Source organism: Copadichromis virginalis, linkage group LG3 (assembly GCF_057382275.1).
Source record: "Copadichromis virginalis isolate Kocher_CV1m ecotype Utaka linkage group LG3, C_Virginalis_male_GT1.1, whole genome shotgun sequence".
Classification (NCBI taxonomy): Eukaryota; Metazoa; Chordata; class Actinopteri; order Cichliformes; family Cichlidae; genus Copadichromis; species Copadichromis virginalis.
The window spans coordinates 34,070,302-34,095,187 of record NC_140620.1 but is presented as its reverse complement, the minus strand read 5'-3'; the positions used below and the strand labels follow the sequence as shown (position 1 = coordinate 34,095,187).

Below are 24,886 nucleotides of genomic sequence, written 5' to 3'. Positions count from 1 at the left end.
TACATGCAAAAGATACTATGTTCCATGTAAAGAGTGTGGGTTGGTGGTCCACACGTGCTACACAGAGCTTTGATGACCACCATCTACATGGTGTAGCGGCATACTGTTGTTTGTATCGGCTTAATTCCTTAATACAGCGGTCCCCAATCCCCGGGCCATGGACGGGTACCGGTCCATGAGTCATTTGGTATCAGGCCGCGAGAGTTGGGGCTCGGGTGTGAAATTGATGGTTTTCAGGGTTTTTTAGCATTATTTTTATATCATTTTTATCATTAACTCAGTTTCCCTGTTTTTTTCCCCTGTGTATCTTCTTTTTTTTTGGTATCAGTACTAGTTTTATTTTGTTGTATTTATCTGCAGCACCTTAAAGGCCGGTCCATGAAAATATTGTCGGACATAAACCGGTCCGTGGCGATAAAATGGTTAAGGACCGCTGCTTTAATAGACATGATGGAAGCATCAGAAGGCGATAGCTGTGACTGCAAAACAACTTCCAGTCCTACAGAAGTGTAGGGCAAAAACAGCTTTCTGATTGAACTCTGCAAACGCTTTCCTGATGAGTATGTGGGCTCAGTCGTTCACTTCGTCCATTTCGTAACATCTTGGTCATTCTACATTTTTGAAAGGAGAATTATCACTGTTGTGCTCGTTGGCTTGTGATTTGTGCTCGTCACGTTAGCAGCCAATGAGAAAACCCTTTTGCAGTCACAATTTTTGAAACGAACACAGCTGAAAACACTTTGAAATGCAGCCAATGTCCATATAAACACTCCGAAATTGTTCAAGACCACTTGAAAATTACCAGAAAGCCTGACTCCTTGGGAGCAAAATATAAAGAAACTCTATGAGAAAGCATCGCTGTATATCCCAGTACCCCCATCTGAGGCCATCTAATAAATTGGTCTGTAAAGACCCTTAATTTGGATGTGCAGTGCTCTTAGTATGATTAATTGTAGAGTTTGATCATGATGAAATCAGCCTCTGCTGAGTAGCTTGTATTCACATAGAAATGCAAACTCTAAATGCTAAACAGTGTTCTATATCTGGGTTTCCCTCTAGGGAAGTACTGCTGTTGTATTTCAGGTTCTTTCATTCCACCTTAAACGGCCACTTTTGCTGTTTATTAGAGGCTGAAAACAAAGGAAGCACATTTGACCACAGGACATAAGCAAGCTGATCACATCTAACAGAATATGTATCAGTGACTCTCCCTCTCTCTCTCTCTCTCTCTTTCACACACACACAGATAATTTGCAAGAGAGCATGCACAGATAAAGTTCAGCAAACATTATTATAGAATGCAAACGATTCGGGCCGGCAAATATAAACAGCACAAACTGCTCTCTCAAACCCTCATGTGTACACACACACACACACACACACACACACACACACACACACACACACACACACACACACACTAGAAGACAGAGCGACTAAGACACAGAGGAGATGGATGGGGTGATGACCAGCATACTGTTCATATCACACGGAGCGCTCACATAGGGACAACTAAGTAATAAAAATGTTCATTACAGAGCAGTTTTCTGCAGCATCCATTAGCGCTGATGAGGGTCATCCTCTCTGTCAAACAACTGATGCATTCTCTCCCCTTTTTCTGCCCTCATCTTTCTTTCTGTCCATCAACGCCTTCAATTCTTCTCAGGCTCATAACTTTAGCTGTTTGCTCAGACTGAATGAGCAAATAAGATGGAAGCATGGAAGCAAAAAGGAAGAGATGAATGAATCCGAACTAAATCGTTTTTTGCAAAAATGAAGGCAAAATTTTCAATTTATGTGAGACAGTTTAGTAAGATATGGTCCCCGTGGAGACATCTGAATAGTCTTTCAGATATACAGGGGGGCACTGTACAATGACACTGGCGCCCGGTGGCGCCAGTGTCCGGCAGCTTCGCCTCTGTCAGTGCGCCCCAGGGTGGCTGTGGCTACAATGTAGCTGCCATCACCAGTGTGTGAATGTGTGTGTGAATGGGTGGATGACTGGATGTGTAAAGCGCTTTGGGGTCCTTAGGGACTAGTAAAGCGCTATACAAATACAGGCCATTTACCATTTACAATGGCGGGAATTTTTTTGTCCCATCCATCAATTTTTCAAATAATCCAACCACTAAAACATACATTTCCTGTGTTTAAGTTACGCCTCTGTCTCGTGACAAAATGTAAATACACACACAAATATGAATTAGCTCTTGAGAAACCTCCAGAAATATAATTTTAAAATTTTCCCAACATCTTGATAATCAAATTGCTTGTCAAATAAAGGAATAAAAATAAGCTATAAATGAAACGTGTTTTAATTTTGCTGATGCACGTCTCTCTGCAGTATATTAATGAGTAACCTCGTATTGTGGATGGATTATCTCAGTTGTTCTCCTGGCTGAAGTTTGGTCCAGTTACAGCATCCTGCCATGCGATTGCATTCGTCCCTAACCATCGGGAACCCTCACGTTAACTTTTATCGAGTGGAAAAAAGTTAGCGTTCATCCTCCAGCTTCAATGTTTATTATGCTAAGTTAGCATAACTGTTTGTTAGCGTAGCTGTGTTGCTAGCGATCACGTAGCACAGCATTATATACCATCTAGTCCAACTTCAGTAACCCTGAAACGTCACTACTGTTTAGTTTTCTGTCTTCATTTATGTTGGGAGTGATAGCATAGCTGTACAATTACATTTTTTCAGAAATCTCTCAGTCAGAACATGGCATATGATGTTTAGGTGGAAACTAGCGAGCTAACTTCCTGCTAACTTGTAACTCCGTTAAATTTAATAAATTCTGTTTTCAACCAGAATTCATATATATGGCGCACTGTGGATTTTTGAGAAAATTAAAGGATTTTAAGTGTGCCTTATAGTCCAAAAAATAGGGTATAAAATATAGTATAAAAATAGGGTACTAAAATTGTGTCCCTCAGCATACATCCATACTCTTGTGTTTTTCTCAGAAGAAATGAACGATGCCTCAAAGATCTGAAAAAAAAAAAAAGATTCTGTTTTGGTTTCATTGCTCACTAACGTCTTGAACGTAGGCCTTTTATTGTGTAATAAGTTTAAAGAACATGCCATATAATTCATATATTTCTCTTCACATGATACACACAGTCAATCACACATAATATGAATTCAAGATAATGTAATTAGCACAAAGACTTCCACCTGACAGCTCTGCTTTTGTCAGATATTAAGTTGGGTGTGCTATATAAGTTGCGTTACAATGGCTGCACATCTGCAAGCCTCTTTGCAACCCACCTAAACCAATGTAATGTGGTGGCAGATTTCTTTTCTCATGTATTAATCACATATTTAATCATATCACATTAGTTATAGTAATATTACTTTCTCACTTTACTATAGTAAGAGCACTCCTGCCACTACTTTACATGCATGTGGAAAGTTAACACAGTGAGGCCATTGAAATGGGAGACGTTAAACAGATAGTGAGGCTCCTTCTGCTTATCAGGGATGTAAATCCTCATGCTGGGCAGACACTGTGCGATTTTTTCAGTCGCGCGATTCAGCTCCTGCTCAAACTGTACGATTGACTCGCAGGGGTTAGAAGTTCGTAGGTCACGATGCAGGGTCTCACACTATACAGCCCGATGCTCTGATGCGACCAGAGTGTTCACACTGTGCGTCCATAAAATGAAGGTTATAACAGAAATTCTGTCGCTCGCTCTCCCTCTCTGTCTTTCACTCACACAGACACGCACACCACCACCATCAACTTTGCTAAATTGCTAATGAAAAACATTGATCAGGCAGCTGTGATTGAGCAGCAGTGTAGATCCAACTATTTTCAAGGTTGTTGTGTCGTGATAATTTTGTGAGGCCACATCGAAAAGGCTCGGATGAGCTTTCCAAAGTTCTACAAGTTGTGCCTCCATCGCTTGTGGATAGTGCACACGCTGCACTGCCGTGCTGCGCCGTCTTTTTCGCTGACATTTGTGTTTGCGCGTGCGCAGTGTGACAAACTGCGGTGACACCCTCACGACCCAAACAGGTTTGAAATCCTCGCGACCAAGCGATTGATGATCGGGAGTTCGTCGTGAGGTGTTAATCGCGTCTCGTTACCCCACGTATACTACAAGATGCACGACGCACGATGAAGGCCAAAATCGGGCCGATCGCCTAAACGGTCACACGACTCAAAAATCGGCTCAAAATGGGGCAAAAATTGCACAGTGTAAGCCCAGCATTAGGTGATGGCTAAGCAGAAAACAAGGTCATAATTCTCTCTGTGAGGGAGGAGGTACAGGGAGTGCAGAATTATTAGGCAAGTTGTATTTTTGAGGAATAATTTTATTATTGAACAACAACCATGTTCTCAATGAACCCAAAAAACTCATTAATATCAAAGCTGAATGTTTTTGGAAGTAGTTTTTAGTTTGTTTTTAGTTTTAGCTATTTTAGGGGGATATCTGTGTGTGCAGATGACTATTACTGTGCATAATTATTAGGCAACTTAACAAAAAACAAATATATACCCATTTCAATCATTTATTTTTACCTGTGAAACCAATATAACATCTCCACATTCACAAATATACATTCAAAAACAAAACAAAAACAAATCAGCGACCAATATAGCCACCTTTCTTTGCAAGGACACTCAAAAGCCTGCCATCCATGGATTCTGTCAGTGTTTTGATCTGTTCACCATCAACATTGCGTGCAGCAGCAACCACAGCCTCCCAGACACTGTTCAGAGAGGTGTACTGTTTTCCCTCCTTGTAAATCTCACATTTGATGATGGACCACAGGTTCTCAATGGGGTTCAGATCAGGTGAACAAGGTGGCCATGTCATTAGTTTTTCTTCTTTTATACCCTTTCTTGCCAGCCACACTGTGGAGTACTTGGACGCGTGTGATGGAGCATTGTCCTGCATGAAAACCATGTTTTTCTTGAAGGATGCAGACTTCTTCCTGTACCACTGCTTGAAGAAGGTGTCTTCCAGAAACTGGCAGTAGGACTGGGAGTTGAGCTTGACTCCATCCTCAACCCGAAAAGGCCCCACAAGCTCATCTTTGATGATACCAGCCCAAACCAGTACTCCACCTCCACCTTGCTGGCGTCTGAGTCGGACTGGAGCTCTCTGCCCTTTACCAATCCAGCCACGGGCCCATCCATCTGGCCCATCAAGACTCACTCTCATTTCATCAGTCCATAAAACCTTAGAAAAACCAGTCTTGAGATATTTCTTGGCCCAGTCTTGACGTTTCAGCTTGTGTGTCTTGTTCAGTGGTGGTCGTCTTTCAGCCTTTCTTACCTTGGCCATGTCTCTGAGTATTGCACACCTTGTGCTTTTGGGCACTCCAGTGATGTTGTAGCTCTGAAATATGGCCAAACTGGTGGCAAGTGGCATCTTGGCAGCTGCACGCTTGACTTTTCTCAGTTCATGGGCAGTTATTTTGCGCCTTGGTTTTTCCACACGCTTCTTGCGACCCTGTTGACTATTTTGAATGAAACGCTTGATTGTTCGATGATCACGCTTCAGAAGCTTTGCAATTTTGAGACTGCTGCATCCCTCTGCAAGATATCTCACTATTTTTGACTTTTCTGAGCCTGTCAAGTCCTTCTTTTGACCCATTTTGCCAAAGGAAAGGACGTTGCCTAATAATTATGCACACCTGATATAGGGTGTTGATGTCATTAGACCACACCCCTTCTCATTACAGAGATGCACATCACCTAATATGCTTAATTGGTAGTAGGCTTTCGAGCCTATACAGCTTGGAGTAAGACAACATGCATGAAGAGGATGATGTGGACAAAACACTCATTTGCCTAATAATTCTGCACTCCCTGTATAGCCCCCCCCCCCGTGAGAGGGGCCAACATGTAAGAGTTTGAGGAATGTTCTTTGTCTGTGTGTCTGTATATAAGATGTAAGGGCGGTGGCCACAATTCAGAGATGGTCCTGGTGTTTCACTGGGATGCTCTCTCCACATTGCAATGTGTTTATTAAACCCACTTCAAATCAAGCTCACTGGGTGTGTTGCAGGTTATTGTTAAAATTTCCACAACATTAACTGTTGGCATTAATGCCTGCTCTGTTCTGTGCTGGGGTGATAGATACATACAATAGATTTATGTTACTGCAGATGGAAACAATCTCTTGTGTCTATGGCGGTCATGTTAAGATAAATTTGTTTGGTTGTTAAAAACAAACTGTCCTCCTGTGACATGTTGGAGTTTCATTTGGCTTCTGCCAAATGAAGAGTGTAGCTGCCTGTATTATTCCCAGCACAAAAATGTCCACAGTGCATTCATTTGTGCTGCCAGATTGTAGCAAATGCCCACTGGACACATGAGCGTCTCAGCTGTGACTTAAGGCTAGCACATGCTTCAACCAAATGCAAATTGGCAAACACCTACGAGGGTCACCCAGAGACAGCTACACGGCTGTTTCTTTTGTGTAATTTGTTGTGTAATGCTCTACTTGCATAACTTTGACTGCTTTGTTCATCGTCATTTGGTTGTGGACTTCGGGAGGTCCAGAGAAGGTCCACTGCCAGTTCAGATAGAGGGGGAGGAGGTGGAGGTGGTCAACAAGTACAAGTACCTCGGGCTGTGGGTGGACAATAAACTGGACTGGTCATGCAACACAGAGCACCTGTATAAAAAAGCCCAAAGCCGACTGTACTTCCTCAGGAGGCTGAGGTCTTTTAACATCTGCAGGAAGCTCCTGAGGATGTTTTACCAGTCAGTGGTTGCTGGAGTACTTTTCTATGCTGTGGTGTGCTGGGGGAGCAGCACAGCAAAGAAGGACTCATCCAGGCTGGAGAAACTGATCAGGAGGGCTAGCTCTGTGGTCGGCATGAAGCTGGACACTCTGGTGACAGTGGCAGAGAAAAGGACATTAAAGAAACTGATGGACATTATGGACAATGCTGGGCATCCTCTGCACACGGCCATAAACAACCAGAAGAGTCTGTTCAGTGACAGGTTGCTTCTCCCCAAGACAAGAACTAACAGACTTAAAAACTCCTTTGTCCCACACGCCATCAGACTGTTTAACTCCTCTCTGGAGGGGAGAGGGAGGGGAAACAGGAGGACAAAGGAGGGGGGAACAACTAAGCTGTAGTGCCTCTTCACCTCACTGTACAATACCTTGTGCAATACTTTTTGTAAATAGTCAACAGTGCAATAGACTCAATACTTGAAATGTGCAATTCACTTGTATTTTTATTTTTTATTTCTATTTATTCTATTTATCCCCTTTGTATATTTTATTTATATTTGTCTCTGTATTTATATATGTGTGTGTGTGTATATATATATATAACAGTTCTGTAACTGTAACTTTGGTCGTTGCTGTGCTTTTTTTGGAAGTCGAATTTCCCAGAGGAACCCACCCGAGGGATTAATAAAGTTCTATCTTATCTTATCTTATCTTATCTTATCTTATCTTATTTCAAACCTGCCACTCAAATATGATTCACACATTTCCATGCAGAATTTGGGGTTTAACCAGTAAAACAAGGCTCACTGTGAAATGGTTTTTGTCTTCTTATTGCCTTTCCAGGAGCATAATCCCCCCCTTATGACCAGTTACTTGCAACATCCAGATTGCAGCAGCTTTACAGCCTGGTATGGGGAAGTGCTGAAACAACGTATTTAGCTTTTCACATATCATTTCACACCATGGAGGATGGCCTAACCCTCACCTATACCCAAACCATAGCATTTCCCTGTGTCATTCAATGCACAATATCTGCTGCACTGATTTTCAGTTTTTGGATTGTTCCTTTACCCTGGATCTATTTCTAACCCACGCATACGGATATGTGACTGACCAGCTGCAGAAGTGACAAGCTAACAGTAAACAGCTAATAGCAAACATGTATCTACAGTATTACATGAATCATGATTAAAACACACACTACCTTCCATCTTTTTCTCCCTCACCATGAGCCCTCAGCTTCTTTTAAGTGCAATCCTTGGCACGTTTTGGTTTCTGTTCATTTCTGCAGCTGTTCCCTCACAAACACTTCCATTGTGAGTGAGATTTTCAGTTTGTGTCCTATATTGTGTTTTATTCAGCATCTGTTGTCTTTTGTGTGCTTTTGCAGCCATTTTCTGTTTGCTGGAGTTTTCTTAAGTTAAAATGCAACTTTGAACTCTCAGGGCCACCGTACATGAAATCCATTAAATGTTGACATATTTTGAAAATGTTGCACAGTTAATAGACATTCCATTGTAGAACACACGTACAGATTTTTAGACATCTTTAGATCTCTCACCTTCTCCCATTTGCTAGGTTCCTATTTGTCTTTGTCCTGGCATTTGTTTAAATTTATGTTATCTGCATGCCACAATTTGATGAACTAGGATGGTATCAGCTTTGCTTGAACCCTACACTCTACCTTTTCCCTCTCTCTTGTTTCATCTAAAGGGCACCAGGGCAGAAAAAGAGAGAAAGGCATGCGTGTAGTGGTGAGCGCGACGATACTGGAGCCTTCACCTTCAATTCACATCCTTAGTACTGGTACACAGCACATGCCGCGTAGGTGGCATTTGATGAATCCACTGACGTCTGTAGTTTCATTGTGCTGAATCCTGTCACTGGTCACATTAACAAGGAGGGAGACTGAGAGCATAATGAGAAAAGGGATAGATGAAGACAAAGAAGGAGCAGAAAGCAAAGGCAAAATAACTTTGTGGCCAGACAACAGTGGCTGGCGATTACAGAATGAGCAGAATTACTGCCACTCGGCAATGAACTGGTTGCTTTGAAGACAGGGACCAAGGCCCACTCGCAGTCAGTTGCCATCTTCAAAGTGACTCTGATGTGTCAGGAAGTCAATAAAATGGCCATAAGAGAAAATCAGTCTGCTATCAGTTTGTGACTGATTGGGGTCAAGTTGTCAGTTAGATGCAATTTGTTGCTGCAGGACAGCAATTTAACTGCATATATAGGAATACGACCAGAATACAGCCAGTTGAGATGAGTCCCAACTGCAAAGAGACATATCGCATATCTGTGTTTATAAATTAGGCAGCAAGTATAAGCAAACCAATCCCAGTGTGTGTGAGGGTGTTTTTACACCTATAGCTCACTCTCTCTATGTTTTTAAGCTTGCAGCTTTTCCACGTGATTTGATTTGGTTTCTTTTCTCGCAGAGAAAACTCCAACTGAACCAAAATGCTTCACTACAAACCATGTGAGAATATTCAGTCTGCTTGTTGGCCAGGCTACTTGCTAGCCCGTACAGACTTTTGCACATCTGTAGTACCCTGTTCCATCCCAGAATACAAAGCATACATGGCTAGGGGATGTTTTTAACATCAAAGTACACCTAGTAATTGGATTAAGGTCGGATTATGTTTACAGCATAATTGAATTGTTCTGGAGTTAATTTGAAACGGCACAAATAGAGACCACCTTCTCTGAAGTTTCTCGGTCCACACCTGAGAGCGATTACTGTGTTCACATCTGCACAAATGCATCAAGAGGGAAAACAAACCACAGTTTAATTTAAACGGACTAAACACTGCAGGTGTGAAAACACCCCAAGGATGACTGGAGTCTGTCCTTAGTGTTTGGAGACAGGCTGCCTCACAAAGGGCAACCTTTTGATCAAAACGGTTGAGAGTGTTGACTGGTCAACTTCTGGGCATCCACTATGTTGACACACTACTGGCAATTAGTGTATGACGGCAAAATCACCGCCTTTTTACATAGTCACAAGGAGGTGTGACTGAGCCATCAGAGAGACTTTGTTTAGCATAGTAGCTTTGTTTAGCTCCAAAATGAAAATGCAATTACCCTAAATCATTCGTTCACCACTTTTGTGTAATATATTGCCTTTCCAGTATTTGTAATTTAGGTCTATCACGTCTTACTTAGTTAGGGTTGACCTTCTCCCTGTTGCTGCTCTGATTTCCAATTTCTTTTCTGGTAAATAGATACCTGGAAAATATCTACAGATTTTGCCTGAAGGAAAACTTGGGGGAACAAAAGCAATTGTGGCATTTTACCCTTTAAACCAGGGGTTGGTAACTCCAGGGCTCAAGGGCCGATTTCCTGCAGGTTTTAGATGTATCTTTGATCTAACACAGCTGACTAAATTACCTCCTGAACATATCTTGAAGTTGTCCAGAGGCCTGATAATGAACTAATCATTTGATTCAGGTGTGTTGACCCAGGGTGATGTCTAAAACCTGCAAAACACCGGCCCTTGAGGCCTGGAGTTGCCCACCCTTGCTAAAAATGCTGATGGTTTAGGGTTTAAAGGGTTATTGCTGCATATTTGAAAAAGTGCGGGAGAAACATGTACTGCCAAGAGCTGCGTGACCACCTCGGATGTGCTGTGAGGGAAAAAAGAGGACAACTTTTCCCAACTTAATAATAGAAAAATATCAAGCCTGGAACTCATGTTTTCTCTGCTCATACGGTCTGTGAGCCGATTTAACTCCCCAGTTTTCTCACTAACAGTGCAAGCCCGACACTAACAATGTCATCATAACATGTGTGGAGATTTTTCCAGTCCGAGTACAGAGAAAGACCTCACAGTTCCAATATAAACAGTCACAGAGTGCAGTTTCTGTTTCTGCTCATGGTCCAGTTTGTGTGGATTTGAGAGGGAGTACTATGTGATACAGGATTATGTAAAACTGCCCTACGTTAGTAAGGGTGTGTGTAAAGCTCCTAACCCTAATCTGTAGGTTTACAACAGACTCTGTTATTACCTCTTCCTTCATTACTTTTTTGGCAATCTGTTGACAGGAACCTGCTGCACCACACACTTAGAGAGTCCCATAAAATTACTGGACTGCCCCGATCTGCATGAATTATTCTGAACATGAGTTATTTTAAAGGAATAATCCATTAGCAGGGATGATTAGGTGGCATGGAAATGACTGGATGAACTCCAGTTTTTTTCTTTTCGTTTTTCTATTTTTTTAAAAAACAAGAACAATGCACCGTTGCCTTACAATTAGAAGATGGTGGGTTTAAATCCATCAGCCAACTGTGACCCTTCTGTGTGGAAGGTGTCCGCATGTGTTCTCCGGCTTTCTCCCACAGTCCAAAAACATTGGCCACATGTGTGACTCTGTCTGTGTCTCTGTGTTAGCCCTGCAGCAGACTGAGAGCGTACACCACCTCTCCCCCTATAAAAGCTGGTGCAAAAAATAAATAAATGGCTGTAGGACAATTTTCCTGCTGTGAGGAATGTAATTGAAGTTTAAGGACTATAAGAAAAACAGGAATTAAAGTACTGGCTGTGATTTTTTCAGGTCTATTTTTTGTTTTCAAAGTTGGTCTTTAAATATGAAATTCACTTTGTGTTTTTCTGGATTAATGCTCTGAGTGTTGCATGCTTCCAGCACGTTGATACACACCTTACTCAAGATCCTCGGACTGCCTGATGTTAGCTTTGAACGTGTCCTTAAAGATTGTTTTGGCCCAAAGCACGGCGCTTCGTTTGTGAACTGAAAGAGTAGAGTTCTTTTGAAATCTGAACTTATGTATTCGCAGTGCACAAAAGGCCTTTGATTCTCTTTTGTTTCCAAAATAACAATAGAAAAGTAGTCTAATTACTGGTTACTAAGCATTACCTCCTTACCCTCTTTAATGTCAGCAGAGCAAACAGGGTGACACAGGGAACTGAGGCTACAGTTCACACATGCTCACTAAAGTTTATCTTGATTTCTGCTGCAACATTCAGAGTTTGGTTTAAACAACACCAAAGCAAAAATCCATCCAGGTTTGAATCAACACGGGCTGCTGTTGGTGGGGTAATGGTGTTGGTCAATGCTCCCTCTAATTTTTCACGTGTCTGAGCGAACACACAAACTCCATGAGCGGTCCCTTGGACCACTGTGAGTGACAGCAGGCGTGTGCACTGTGGTCACGCCAGCATCGAATCCATCCAAGTTACATGGTTTATTAAAATAATCAAATTACAGCATTTATGTTAGACTACTATTAATTAACTGCTTTAGCCCACTTACAATGAAAAAAAAAATCTTGTTCATGATCTGTGTAGTACGTTAACACTATTGGAAGTAAAAACAACTTGAACTCCAATTTTGAAAACAAAACTTCCTTTCTTTCTTTTTCTTTTTTAAATAAAGCTCTGACTGGTATTATGAGTATGAGTCTGTGGTCTGGGAGAGAGTCCTGTAACTCTGTCTGCAAAATACAGTAAATAATGACCAATGTTGGGCAATTACTTATAAAGTTACTTCTTCAAAAAAGTTACTGAGTTTTTGAAACAACAACGTTTTTTGCAGCTGTTTTATCTAAAAATGCAGCCGAGGCGTTTTTTAAATAAACATTTCAAACTATTTACAGAACAATCAGCTGTTCTGCATCAAATCTGATGCCAAACAAATTATTTGTGCTGCTCCAAAAAATAATTTGTCCACTATGATATAAAGGAGAACAACAGCCTGATACCTGCAGGCCTGACAGCAGGAGACGTATCACTCCTGTAACACCTGTAACATTCAGCAGTCGCCTCATTGTTCTGACACAAACAACAAAACTATTGACTACACTACACACTAACGACACAAGATTTGCGCTAAATGTCGCAAATCTTTCACATCTCAAAACACCGCCGTCACTCCTAAAACTTCCCCCCGTTCAAAACAACTAAATGCCATGTTTTATCATAACTCTGGTTTTACGTGGCCTATCAACACAATTTAAAAACTCTCAGTCCAATACATCCAATAGAGCATCTTTGGGATGTGGTAGAACTGGAAATTTGGGAGATGTGTAACACTGCAGCCAAATGTTTGACCAGAATCTCTGAGGAACCTGTGCCATGAAGAATTAAAAGACAGTCCAACTCTCCAAATCTAGTCCAAATCTATCTATTACCAAAGCAAAGATTATTTTTTAAAGGTTGCTGCAAACTGTATAAAGGTGACATCATAAGAAATAATTCACTGCCAAGAGTTTCTCCTGATCACGGGTTTGTAGAAACTTCATACAAACACAACTTAAAGTTTTTTTATGAATGCACGGCTCCTGTTTATGCTGCTCCTGCCCTCGCTACTTTGTCTGCACAGCAGATTAAGAGCTGAGCGTTTGTGTGGCTGTGCATTTCAGGCTTGTATTCCTGATTTATAGACGGGCTCAACAAACAAATTCTGTACAATCTGAGCACTTAGCAGATAATAAAGTTAACACAGCTGCCACTAAAACCTGCACTGTGCGGTGCTCAGAGGTTGCTGCGATGACTCTACAAGGCACTGTTTCTTCTTGCCTGCGTGCATGTGTTTGCTAGACAGCAACACATCCATGGGGAGAAAAGGCATGTTGCCTTATACAGACATACAGACAGTAATCTCAGAAACAAAGTTTTCACAGGACTCTCTGCAGTCCTTTGAAATACTAAGTACATCCTTACTGCTTCTTTGGGAATTAAGAGTATAAGTAGCAGCCAGCCAAGTTATCATCAAGAAGGGTGAGCACCTCTATAAAATCAGAAGTTTTGGCAGTTTTGTGCTGTGGAGCAGTCAGGTGTGAGTTAACACAATGCTACAGTTTTCACAGGAGTGAACTCGAAGGTCAGACTGAGCAATGCTCAGAGAAACTACACAGAACCCAAGAGCTACATCTCAGCCTGTGTGAGCCTCAGCTAGCGAGTTAAATTTCAAAGTTCATGACATTAAAAGCTTCGTTCAGCTGCTCACACGTGGGGTCGCCACAGTGGATGGATCCACACAGAGTGCTGTGAGACAGTATTTGCTCTTTTTCTTATTATTTGCATATTTATCACAGGAGCATGTTCTAGATCATGAATCAAATTTCAATATTAGACAAAGACAACCCAAGATAAAACAAAATGCAGTTCTCAAAAGGGAATTAAGGAAACCAGATATCCAAACATAGCCGATCGATGTGAAAAACAATTCCACAGAGAAGAGGTCAAAGTTATCTGACTGCAGTTCTTCTAGCCACGCGTGACTCAACCAATTTTGGTGCAATTACTTCTACACAAAGTGTCTGGTAGGTTTGGATAACTAAAATATGGTTGCAAGTACCTTAAATAACCACAGTAGCTGGCTAACAAGCAGTAAAAATTATTTAATGATCTGATCTTCCATTTTATTATTAGATGAGCGATTATGGTGTGGAAGAACTTGGCTGGCCTGCACAGACTCCTGACCTCAACCCGACAGAATTTGGGATGAATTAGAGCAAAAACTGTGAGCCAGGCCTTCTCGTCCAATGTGCTTCTGGCGGAATGGTCAAAATTCCCATAAACTCACTCCTAACATTCATATGTGTGTGAAGGTAGACGAGCAAAGCCTTTAACTTTATATAAACACACATGAAATCCAGATGTTTAAAAGTTGCTGATGCCTACATTGCTAATGCAAAGGAAAAGCCTACCAAGTAAAAATAGAGAAAAAGAGATTGGATAAGATGGAGTCAGTTCATTTACGCCACATGTGAATCATTAAATAAACATCGGACTGAAGCTCTTTGATCAGCAGCTGTGCCGACTTTGTGCGTCCACGTTGCATCCAAAGTACTGTGCTGTGACTTTTTCATGCTATTCAGTACAGATGAGTCTGGTGTTAGTGTTGCCGAGGAGACTAATAAGAGACATGCCAGCAATGCAAACTACACAATACTCGCAGATGAACAGCATCCAATTTTCCTTCACCAAGAGAAAAAAAGCACACACTCTTGAAAATTGGCTCCCTTGTTGACTGAATTTGGTCGCAACAAGCAATGAAAGCATCACAGAGGATACAGCATATGCTGAAAGTTCATGTTTTGGCCACTTTTCACTTACATTCCCCCAACGCACACCGCAAGGGCTTCACGTTCATATTTAATGAGGGGCAGAGGGTGGATGGGCAGCAGCTTGACAGTCAACAGGGGAGACGCGTTCGATAATTTATGTTAACGACGCGGACACGGGGTGACCCTTCATCCCTCTCGTGACGGGGACCATCTCTTTTCCTTTTTCTCCCTCTTCCCGCTCCCGTTTGAATTTTTCAGAGACCTTGTCCTTTCGCATTATTGCGAAGACTCTAAGGTGAAGAAGAAAGCAGAGCGAGTGGGAGGACCAGAGTGCACAGCTTTGTGTGTAAATGCACAAAAACTGCGAGTGGGTGTCCGTGCGCCCACACGGTGTGTGTGCGTGTGTGTTTGTGTGTAGGCAACCCTCCAGAGACTTTTACTCAGCATTCTGACACAGCCCTTCTCTCTCATAAAGGAACATTATTGGAAACGAAACAAAAAGGACACACTTAACACACTCTCTCTCCTCTCATGTGCACTCGCATCCTTCCTGACGCTTTCTTGATGTGGCAGCCTCCATTATAAAAACTACTTAAACCAAGTAGGGCTGACAAAACGCCCGGCAACCCCCCGCCTGGGGAGGAGCGGAAGAGAAGAAGGACTGAAGAGGAGGAGGAAAATTTTTTCGGCCATTTTAATTGCAAAGCTTGTTAGGCTTTTTTTCCCTCTGTCGTTAGTGCCTTATTAGCATGTCATTAAAAAGCCAGGAGCTGTTTGATAGACAGCCTGAAGGAGAGCAATTAGTTTGTGGGTATACGTGTGACTGTGGTATTGAGACAGTCAGTACTTCATGTTTACTACGTTTTAAGATTGAGGTAAAAGTGAGTTGAAGGCTGTTTCTAACCTGATCTTCCAGCATCAACTCCAATGCATTGACTTATATGAATCTGCAGTTCTCAGTATTTGCCCACCGGTGAGGAATTTCACCCAAATGCAGGACGCTCACTTATATTTCTACCATTTGACACCGCTGTGGAGAATTCAGATAATGAATAATGGACTTTTTTTCACCTAAAACATTTGCAGAATCTTGGCCGGCAGTCATGGGGACATGCGTCTGCTATCGACATAAAAATTCAAGAGGGTGTGACGAGAGCTAATTTGGATTTGTGCACCCAGAGGGGGTGCGGTGATGGGTTGTCAACTGTGTTCCCCAAAGTTGAAAGGCCCATATACTCTGATTATCTTTCTTTTGGCAGCCTGTCAGGAGAGCTCGCTATGGCTTGGGAGTTGCTAATTAATAAGTGATTGCCCACTTAAAGAAAAACACTTGATTAGAGGGAGGAACGCTTCCTAAACCAGACTCAGCAGCTGTTTTTGGTCTGCAGCCCTGTCAGGGCTGAGCTGACTAATGCCGCATTTCCCTCACTGAAATGATTCGTAATAAGAGCACTTCCTCTGCAGATACATTTTGGATACTTTTTCCTGGTATAGCAACTGCTATACTTTCAAATAATTGAAAGTATAGCAGCAAATAATTGCTGCTATACTTTCTTTACAAGGAATTCAGCCAAGAGGAAAAGGAACATATATTCAGACACTTAGAAGCTGCTTTAAGCATGCATATTAGTACCACATTGGCTCTTTACACTCACCAGTGGTTTTATTAGTTACGCTTTGCTGACTTAGCCTGTGGGGCAAGGGGTGTAGCAGATAGCTGATATCTGAGTATAGATCAGCAGTTTCTAAAAATACTCAGACCGCCCATCTGTCACCAACAACCACAACACATTCAAACCACTTACAGTAAATCGCCTTTCTTCCTCATCCTGATGTCTAATTTAATCCTCAGCAGGTTGTCTTGAATTTCTGCCATGTGATTGGTTGATTAGAGTAATAAGTAGGTGAAAAGTTAATGAAATGGCTGATTAATGGCTCTTTTAGAGGCATTGTTGTGCATGACCAATCGCTTCCTGTTAATAGGCTTACAATAAGTGGAAAATGACTCAAAAATTAGCCAATAGGAAAGCCTGACTGTTGAATATGACATATTTTCACAAGAATAGGACAACATAGCACAAGAAAATGTAAATACTGTAAATACTGACAAAGAGCAAAAAAACCAACAAAAAACCCCAATCACCCTATCAAAACCTGATGAACACGCATGTGAAATGACGTCAAGTCCTGAAGGTATTTGCGTTACATTCGCTGGCCAGAGAGTTATACAGGCACATGCTTGTCATCTTCTCTTCTGTACATATGCATTAAACACATAAATTATTGGCAATGAGCCCAAACATGAAGCAAACCATGAGGAACTATCATTAGCCCTCTGACCACCACCATTACTGGTGGTGGTCAGAGGGCCCGGTGGCGCCAGTGTCCGGCAGCCTCGCCTCGGTGAGTGCGCCCCAGGGCAGCTGTGGCTACAATGTAGCTTGCCATCACCAGTGTGTGAATGTGTGTGTGAATGGGTGGATGACTGAATGTAGTGTAAAGCGCTTTGGGGTCCTTAGGGACTGAGTAAAGCGCTATACAAATGCAGGCCATTTTAGCGATAAGAACAAGAGTGAGGAGGACCCAGGAGCAGACACAGACGAAGAGACAGACTGAGTAGGAAACTATGACGATTGTGACTGCTATGACTGTGAACTATGACAGTAACTATGATCTTTGAACTATGACTTGACATGGGGAAAATAGTACAGACGATCTGACGAAGACTGAACGGAAACACACAGACACACAAGGGGTGATCATGGGAAGTGGAAACACATGAGGAAACAGCTGCCACAAAAAATCATAATGAGACCGCAGGGGAAGTGTAAACTTAGCACATAGAACATGGAAACAAGACTTTCAAAATAAACAGGAAACATGACGGGATGCAGACAAGACACATACTTGACAAATGAACCATGCAGACATGAAACATGACAGCTTAAGACATGAGCCAACAAGAAAGACTTAACCACAGGGGGCGAAGACACAAATGGCTTTAACAAGCAAAGAACAAAAACTAAAACAATCTAGGAGCTAATATCTAAATGAACTTAACATAAACAATGAATGACAAAATACAAGGAAACTCAGATCCTAATAAATAATAGCAACAACCAGAACTTAACATATCTTCAATAACATAAGTCAACAATACAAACTGAACCCAAAATGCTGGATCACAGACCCAGCCCGTGACAAAGATGTCCTGGGGATCCATGTCCCCAGTGTACTGGGTACGGGGTAATCCAAAGGCCATAAACCTGTTGTAGCACTACAGTGACTGCATCATCATCATGAATAGCTTACGGTGATAATTAAGGAGATTAGCTTGTCCTTTTGGCTGCGTTAGCACCACAGATAGTGTTGGACAGCCTGATTGCACAAGGCATAAATTTAAGAACTTGGGTTACTCAGAGTTTATTCCCAAAAGTCCTCAGATAGGACTGCTCATGCTCATGGTCTCAGCTGGTACTTAAACACAGTGGCAGCGGCTACAAATACCAGTGTTGGGGTTTGAGACAGTCCCACTCCCACTGCAGCGTCAGCTTTCTGGGTGGAAAAAAAGCTTAATAATCACTATTAATGGAAGGGAAGCGTCAAAGTACTTTGTGATGCACTTTGTTCCTCGGTTGGCCAAAAAGCCACCACAAACGTAAAGGAAGATGCAGCAATTGCAATGTCAGAACTACCCTCAGCCAGAGTGTTGTGACCCAGTCATTAAAAATCAGTGCATCAGATGCTGCTCTAGAAGAAATCGGTACAATTTACAGAAAATGACTGTCTCAAGTGCTTTAAGCCTTAATTGAGCTGAGTGAGTGAGAAGTGAAGTGGCTCTGCACTAAGCGAGCGAATTGGCTTCTTGGTGATGAGCGTGATGCCGTCAAAGTGGCAGCATACGGGCAACGCAGGCAAACATAGAGATGCAGCGCGGTGCAGGAAGGATTAGTAGAGCTTGAAAGGTCCTGCTCGTGCAAAAGTAAAAGTTCCCAGTTCCCTGGCAACAACGGGAAAGTACAGTTTCCTGTCATTCACTACCAAGAACTGAACCTTCAGCAACCAAACCTCTGCAGAAGCAAACTCTCCATATGTGTAAGCCGACTTCAAAAGAGCATCCTAAGTTTTATGAGTAAGGTTGTTTTTTTCACTGGACTTTTACTTTTCAGTTTTTTTCTCTTTCTTCCTACTTGGTCTTGACGTATCGTTTATTCTTCTGTTCTTATTGTTTTGACAGTCACCATATGTGAAGCTAGTAAGGATATAAAGCTGCCATGTTGCATGCAGATATATGTGGAAGAGACTGTCATGAGTCATGAGTAAATTAATGCACATCTGCATTCACTTATTGTGATACAGCTCTGTGATTCAGATCAATCTTTTTCCTGTGCACGTTCTTCCTTCCACCAGCATCTTTCCCCACACAGGTATACATCATCGTCCTGCAGTATATTAACTCCAGCTCTTCCACCCACTCTCTGTCAAATTTTTCCATTAAGTGTAGCAGTAATAACAACTACTTTTTTCTCTGTAGTTTCCAAACTCTCTGCACTCCAGATTCCCGCGTGTGCCAGCCAGTCAGCTTTCTGCAAAGTCCTGCCAATCAGCTCCTCGCCTTTGTGAACCCGCCGGTCCACTCTGCACCTGCTCCTTCAGCGTCTGCCACACATCTCCTCGAACACACACCGCTCACACTTTATGGGTTCTTTTCATCACTACATGTTGCTGTTTGAAGCCTGAGAATGTGATTAATTTAATGTAGAAAAACAACTAAAGGATTTTGTAAAAAAGCATTAAAACACAAAGTCAGTTAAACTTCTGAGATGTCAATCTGCCCGCTTAGGAAAGATAACCTGCGGCATATTCAGGTTGCAAAGTAGCATCCTGTGTCAAGAGTGTGGAGGAGACACCATCCTAAGGCTCAGGATCTGCTGCTGTGTGTGAGGAGGAATAGGAGGCGCGCCCCGAGAGACGTGCAAAACGAGCACCAGCGGGTTACTCGTCGGGCACAGACTCCATGCGGTCCTGACGTCCATTAGTGGGACCTCTGCTCACATACCCAGCACCGTGTGGCATTCACCAACACAAAGGAGGACATGCCTCCCCACACCGTCACTGACCCACTGCCAAACCCGTCATGCTGGATGATGTTGCAGGCGGCTTAACAATCGCCACGGTTTCTCCAGACTCTTTCATGTCTGTCACAAGTGCTCAGCGTGAACCTGCTCTCATCTGTGAAGAGAGCTGAGCTCTGATGGCGGGCCTGCCACGTCTGGTGTTCTGTGGTGAAGGCATTTTGCAGAGCACAGCAGCCATGGAAGGAATTTGGCTTGAAAGGACAACTTAAATCTCCACATTTTGACTTTTTTCTTTTCAAAACAGTATTTCTACTTTTTTACTCTCTAAATAGTGAGTCTAGTGTAATTTCAAAATTTCAAAATGAACAATAATATATGTTTTTTTCTTAATGTGGCCCTAATTCTCCTCTGTAGCGTTAGGAATAGGAAAATTCAAAAATATTTTTGACGCACGAAATATTTCCACAAATTTTATACGTTTGGTGTGTAGAGGCCTTAACTCACGTTTAATTTGTAACAATCAAAAAGCTGCACGTCAAACTAAAAGGAAATTAAGATTAAATGAAGTGAAAGTAGCTTAACTAGACAGAGGCGCACTCTTGCAGAGGTAATCTGTGTAAAAGCAGTGTGTAAGTCCCTTGGGGAAGTTCACCGACTCACACACTTTTTTTATCAGATGGATTCACACTTCATTATGGCTGATCCCTGCAGCCACACGCATACACACACATGTTGTCCCTGCAGCTACAGTGAAGAGGTCATTACACTCGGTAGCTCTACTGCATCAACAAAACAAATCGATTCTGGCTTTAGGATCAAAGACATTGTGAAAGCACGTGCGTCTTTATGTGTGTAACGGAGAAAAACGGGAGAAAGTGGGACATGAACACATGCGGAGATCCATCATGAGAAGTAATCTGACCTTGGTGCTCTTTTGGAGAAGGGAAGAGGGGAGCGCAGTGCCAGAGAGACTAATTAACTTGAGAGACACGGCCTTTTTCTCCTCCTCCTCAACAGAGAACATGCATGTGTTTAGTATATATGTGTATTTTGTACTGATATCAGGGCATAGTCATCACTGACAGATGGGCACATGACACAATGTCTCATCATCACATGAGAGCTGCAGCATGAGAGGTAGTGAGGAAGGAAAACAGACACTCAGACTCTCTGACTTGTTCAAACACCAACTAAAAATACTCTAAAATGTCAGGGTATGCATCTCTGACTTCTGTCTCTGTAAAAACCAATTTTACGTGTCAGAAGAAGTTAAGTTTTTTGAGGAGGCTGGTCTCTCTAAGGTAGGAAGTGCTTTTTGGTTGGAATTGGAGCATCTTTTTTTAAACCCCCAAATTTAAATATTACAGGAAAACCAGAAGTCCTTAAGTCAGGAGAATGAGAGTCAGGCATAATTCAACAAAGTTTACCAAGAAATGCAAAGCTTGTTTAGTCTGCAGTGGCTTTATGGATCTGTGGTACTTGCACTTGATGCATAATTAAGGCAAACTAATAAAACTGAAAAGTGGTGGTAATATGTAGTCTCATTAACCCTTCAAAGCTACAAACATACATGCAATATTACTGAAAGTTATTGAAGTGACACTCATAAAGCCAGTTTTTCTTTGCACGGAAATTCAATTCAGTTTTCATTTTCAGTCATATGGCGCCAAATCACAACAACAGTCACCTCAAAGCACTTTGTATTATAAGGTAAAGGTCCTGCAATAATAGACATAATAACAATAATAATATTAATAACAGTCAGTAGAATCCTAAGACTCTTAAAACAAACATTTCGTGAAATGTAACAGCAATATGTGTCGTGGATTCATGCTAACAAGAGCAAAACAAGCATTAGCTGACTGTGCAGCCACAACATAACGTGACCAGGGTTTAATATTAAAGTGTACTGATTTTTTGAAAAGTGCAAATATACATCTTAATACATTATATAAGGGAGAAACAGAGCTTTTACAATACAAGGAGCTTGAAAGTCAATATTTGGTATGACCACCTTTATCCTTCAACACAGTCTGAACTCTCTCAGGCAGCTTTCTTGTCATTTCTTTAAGTAGGAATAGTTCTCCAGGCTTCTTGAAGGACATTCAAAGCTCTTCTTTGGATGTTGGCTGCATTTAGATGATCCCACACTGCTTCAATAATGTTGAGGTTCGAGATCTGGGGAGGCCGATCCATGACTGATAGTGTTTCACTGTGTGATTTTCTGGCCATGTCTTTACTACACTGACAGTATGCTTGGGATCATTGTCATGCCGTAAAAATGAAATTATTAAATTTTTTTAGGATGTTATTGCATTGTGAATCAAAATCTGACTGTACTGTTTTCATAATTCCATTCATTTTAACACGACCTCCGACACAACTGACTGAACCTGAGCCTCAAACCATGACAGTGCCTGCACCGTATTTTACAGATGGCTGTGGACACTCACCGTTGCCCTCCTGACCTTCTCTACAGTATTGATGATGATTTGAATCAAACCTTTCACTCCATCAGACCTTTGGTGATGGATCACCTGAAAGAACTGGCCCTCGATCCCTATGTCAGGTCTGTGCAGGAATATTTCCCCCCTTTTAAAAAACATTTAAAGAAATGGGAACGTGTGCTTATGCAACAGGCTGCTAGTAACAAAGTGTTTAAAGATACAATTGAAAAATTGTTCTTAAGTTTTTGTTATACGTAGACACACCACTGGTTAATCCCTGAGTCAACATTATTCCCAAGATGGTTAAGTACAAGGACTGGACTGAAAATGAGTGAAAATGAACCAAAAAAACTTTCAACAACCTTCAAAAAACTTGGAGAACTATTGCTCACTTTAAAAGTTACTAAAGTGGAAAGGGATCATCCGGCTTGTTACTAACACTTTTTTCAAAAAGCCAAGATACCTGATGGTAGGAGGTCGCATTAGTGCCTATGAAATTGGCATCTTGCACATCTGGAAAGGCTGCATCAGTCCTGAAAGCTATACACAGATTTTCAAACATCTGCTCCTATCCAGAAATCTACTTCCGGGAAGGCCTTCAATATCCAGAAGGCAATACTACACTGGATCTAATACAACAGCATTTGTTCCCTCATGAAAGAAAAATGTTAGAAAGACCCAGGACTGTTGACCAGTTAGAAAACTATTAGAGAAGAGTGGAGCCAACATGCCTCCCAAAAGCCAAACAACTGGTCTCCTCATGACCAGGGAAGCGTAAGTAATTAAATTCCTTTAGTTCATTGTTTCATTAAAGAAACTTTGCACTGATTACAAAGCCATTCTACTACTCCTTATCTTAAACCAGGCCCTTGGTAACTAGGGGATTATGCCAATAAGGGTCTCTCATGCCGTGGCATCAAAATGTGGGTGTGCTTTTTCCGAATGACAGACACCGAAATGTCACAGAGAAAGTGTAGTGCACACCCACTTATCAAATATCAGCAGACACCACTTTGCTAACTAGCACACACTCCAGCAGAAGAACAAACCACTGAGCTAATTAATGTGAAGTCGTCAAAGTTGGATGAAAGCTGCAACTTTCCCAAAGTGAAAGACAGCCTGAGAGCAACAGGGAGAGGGCGATTTGTGTGTGTGCGTTTGTGTGTGTGCGTTTGTGTGTGTGCGCAGTCCCCTTAAATAGACTCTATCAGATGCAGCGGGAGACGAGAGGAGACAGAGGTGAAAAAGACGGAGGAAGCGAGGGGAAATCAGGCATCCGTAAGGGAGATAATTAGCAAAATATGAGAACATGTGAGGGGGACATGAGAGTATTTACTTATTGTATATCCATCTATGTTTGTGTGTGCTTCTTTGTAAGTGTGTGTAGATGCCCTCACGTGGGAGTTTTGCTGTTCAGGGACAGATGGTGCCACATAACACTGAATGTTCTTTGTCTGAACCCAACACTAAACACGCCTACAGCATCTCTGAGCTCTGCACAGCTTTGACTGTATGATACTGGATTGTGAGTCTGTATGTGTTTGTGCATGTGTAAGTTCTTTACACTCTAGAGATTTTGGGCTGCTTCAGATGCAAGTTGACAGTCCCTTGACAAATGTGGCAAAACGGTGGTCCTAGATCCCACTGTGAGACGCATCCAAACGATACATAGCCTGTGGCAAAATTCAGATTGTGTCAGGTTGTTTAAGACTGAGTTCTCACACCGCTACGGCCCACATCTACAAGCAAACACTATAAAAATAACAAAAAATATGGCATAATGCCATTTCTGAAAAACACACACACACAAACAAAGCTGTGAAATCTCATATACTTCCTGTTTATATCACAGCATAATGACTGACCAGCCAGTCGGCGCACAATCTGACGCACTAATATGACTGATTGAGACTCTAAGTCTGCATTCCATACTTATGAATAACTGAACTGAATCCGGTCGCATTTTGTGTTCATATGTGTGTGTCGGTGATGTACTCACCCGTGCCAAATGCTGTTTTGATCTTCGCGTGTAACGGTCTCCCATGGGTGAACAGCCTCAGCGTGCTTTCATGTGTGCTTTGGAAACACTGAAGTGTCTAACATCTGACTTGTGCTTTTCAGTCTGGAAGAGAAACAAATGGTGGATAAATTTAGAATTTTAGAATCTATTTGGTGCCGAGTGAAAAACAATTTTCATTCATTCAATAATCCCGGATGGCATTCAGGCAAGAGTTGTCACAGCGTCTTGCTGGAAAATTTTTTTTTTCATATATACAAATAAATATAGCAAAACAATTGTGATTATTGAAAAAGGGATTCGTAGCTCGTTACAGGTAGTCTTGTAGGCCAAGTTGACATGTCTGTATGGTGTGATTGATAGTTTGATACAAAACATCTTACTTGGGGACTGGATCCTTAAACCACTCTAATGTCTGTGAAGGTTCTCAGTCATCCAGGTCATCGTAGTCTAAGATCATCATAGTCTCTACATAGAAGAGCCGCCTCAACGGGACAAGACTCGGCTGTCCATTTGCATCTAAAGGACAAAGGTCACTCCTTCAAGGATGTCAATGTTCACATTTTGGACAGAGAGGACAGATGGTTTGAAAGAGGAGTGAAAGAAGC

The 24,886-nt window shown here is 41.9% G+C and overlaps 1 protein-coding gene across 2 annotated transcripts in view; it reads right to left on the bottom strand.

The window, feature by feature from the left end:
- The window catches only part of htr2cl1 (5-hydroxytryptamine (serotonin) receptor 2C, G protein-coupled-like 1), a 113,866-nt gene extending 89,487 nt beyond the window's left edge, over positions 1–24,379 (bottom strand). For both annotated transcript variants that reach the window (XM_085450753.1, XM_085450754.1), the window contains exon 1: positions 24,261–24,379. The gene's annotated coding sequence lies outside the window, so the exon portion shown is untranslated. The remainder of the gene's footprint in view (positions 1–24,260) is intronic.
- Positions 24,380–24,886: the final 507 nt, after the last annotated feature.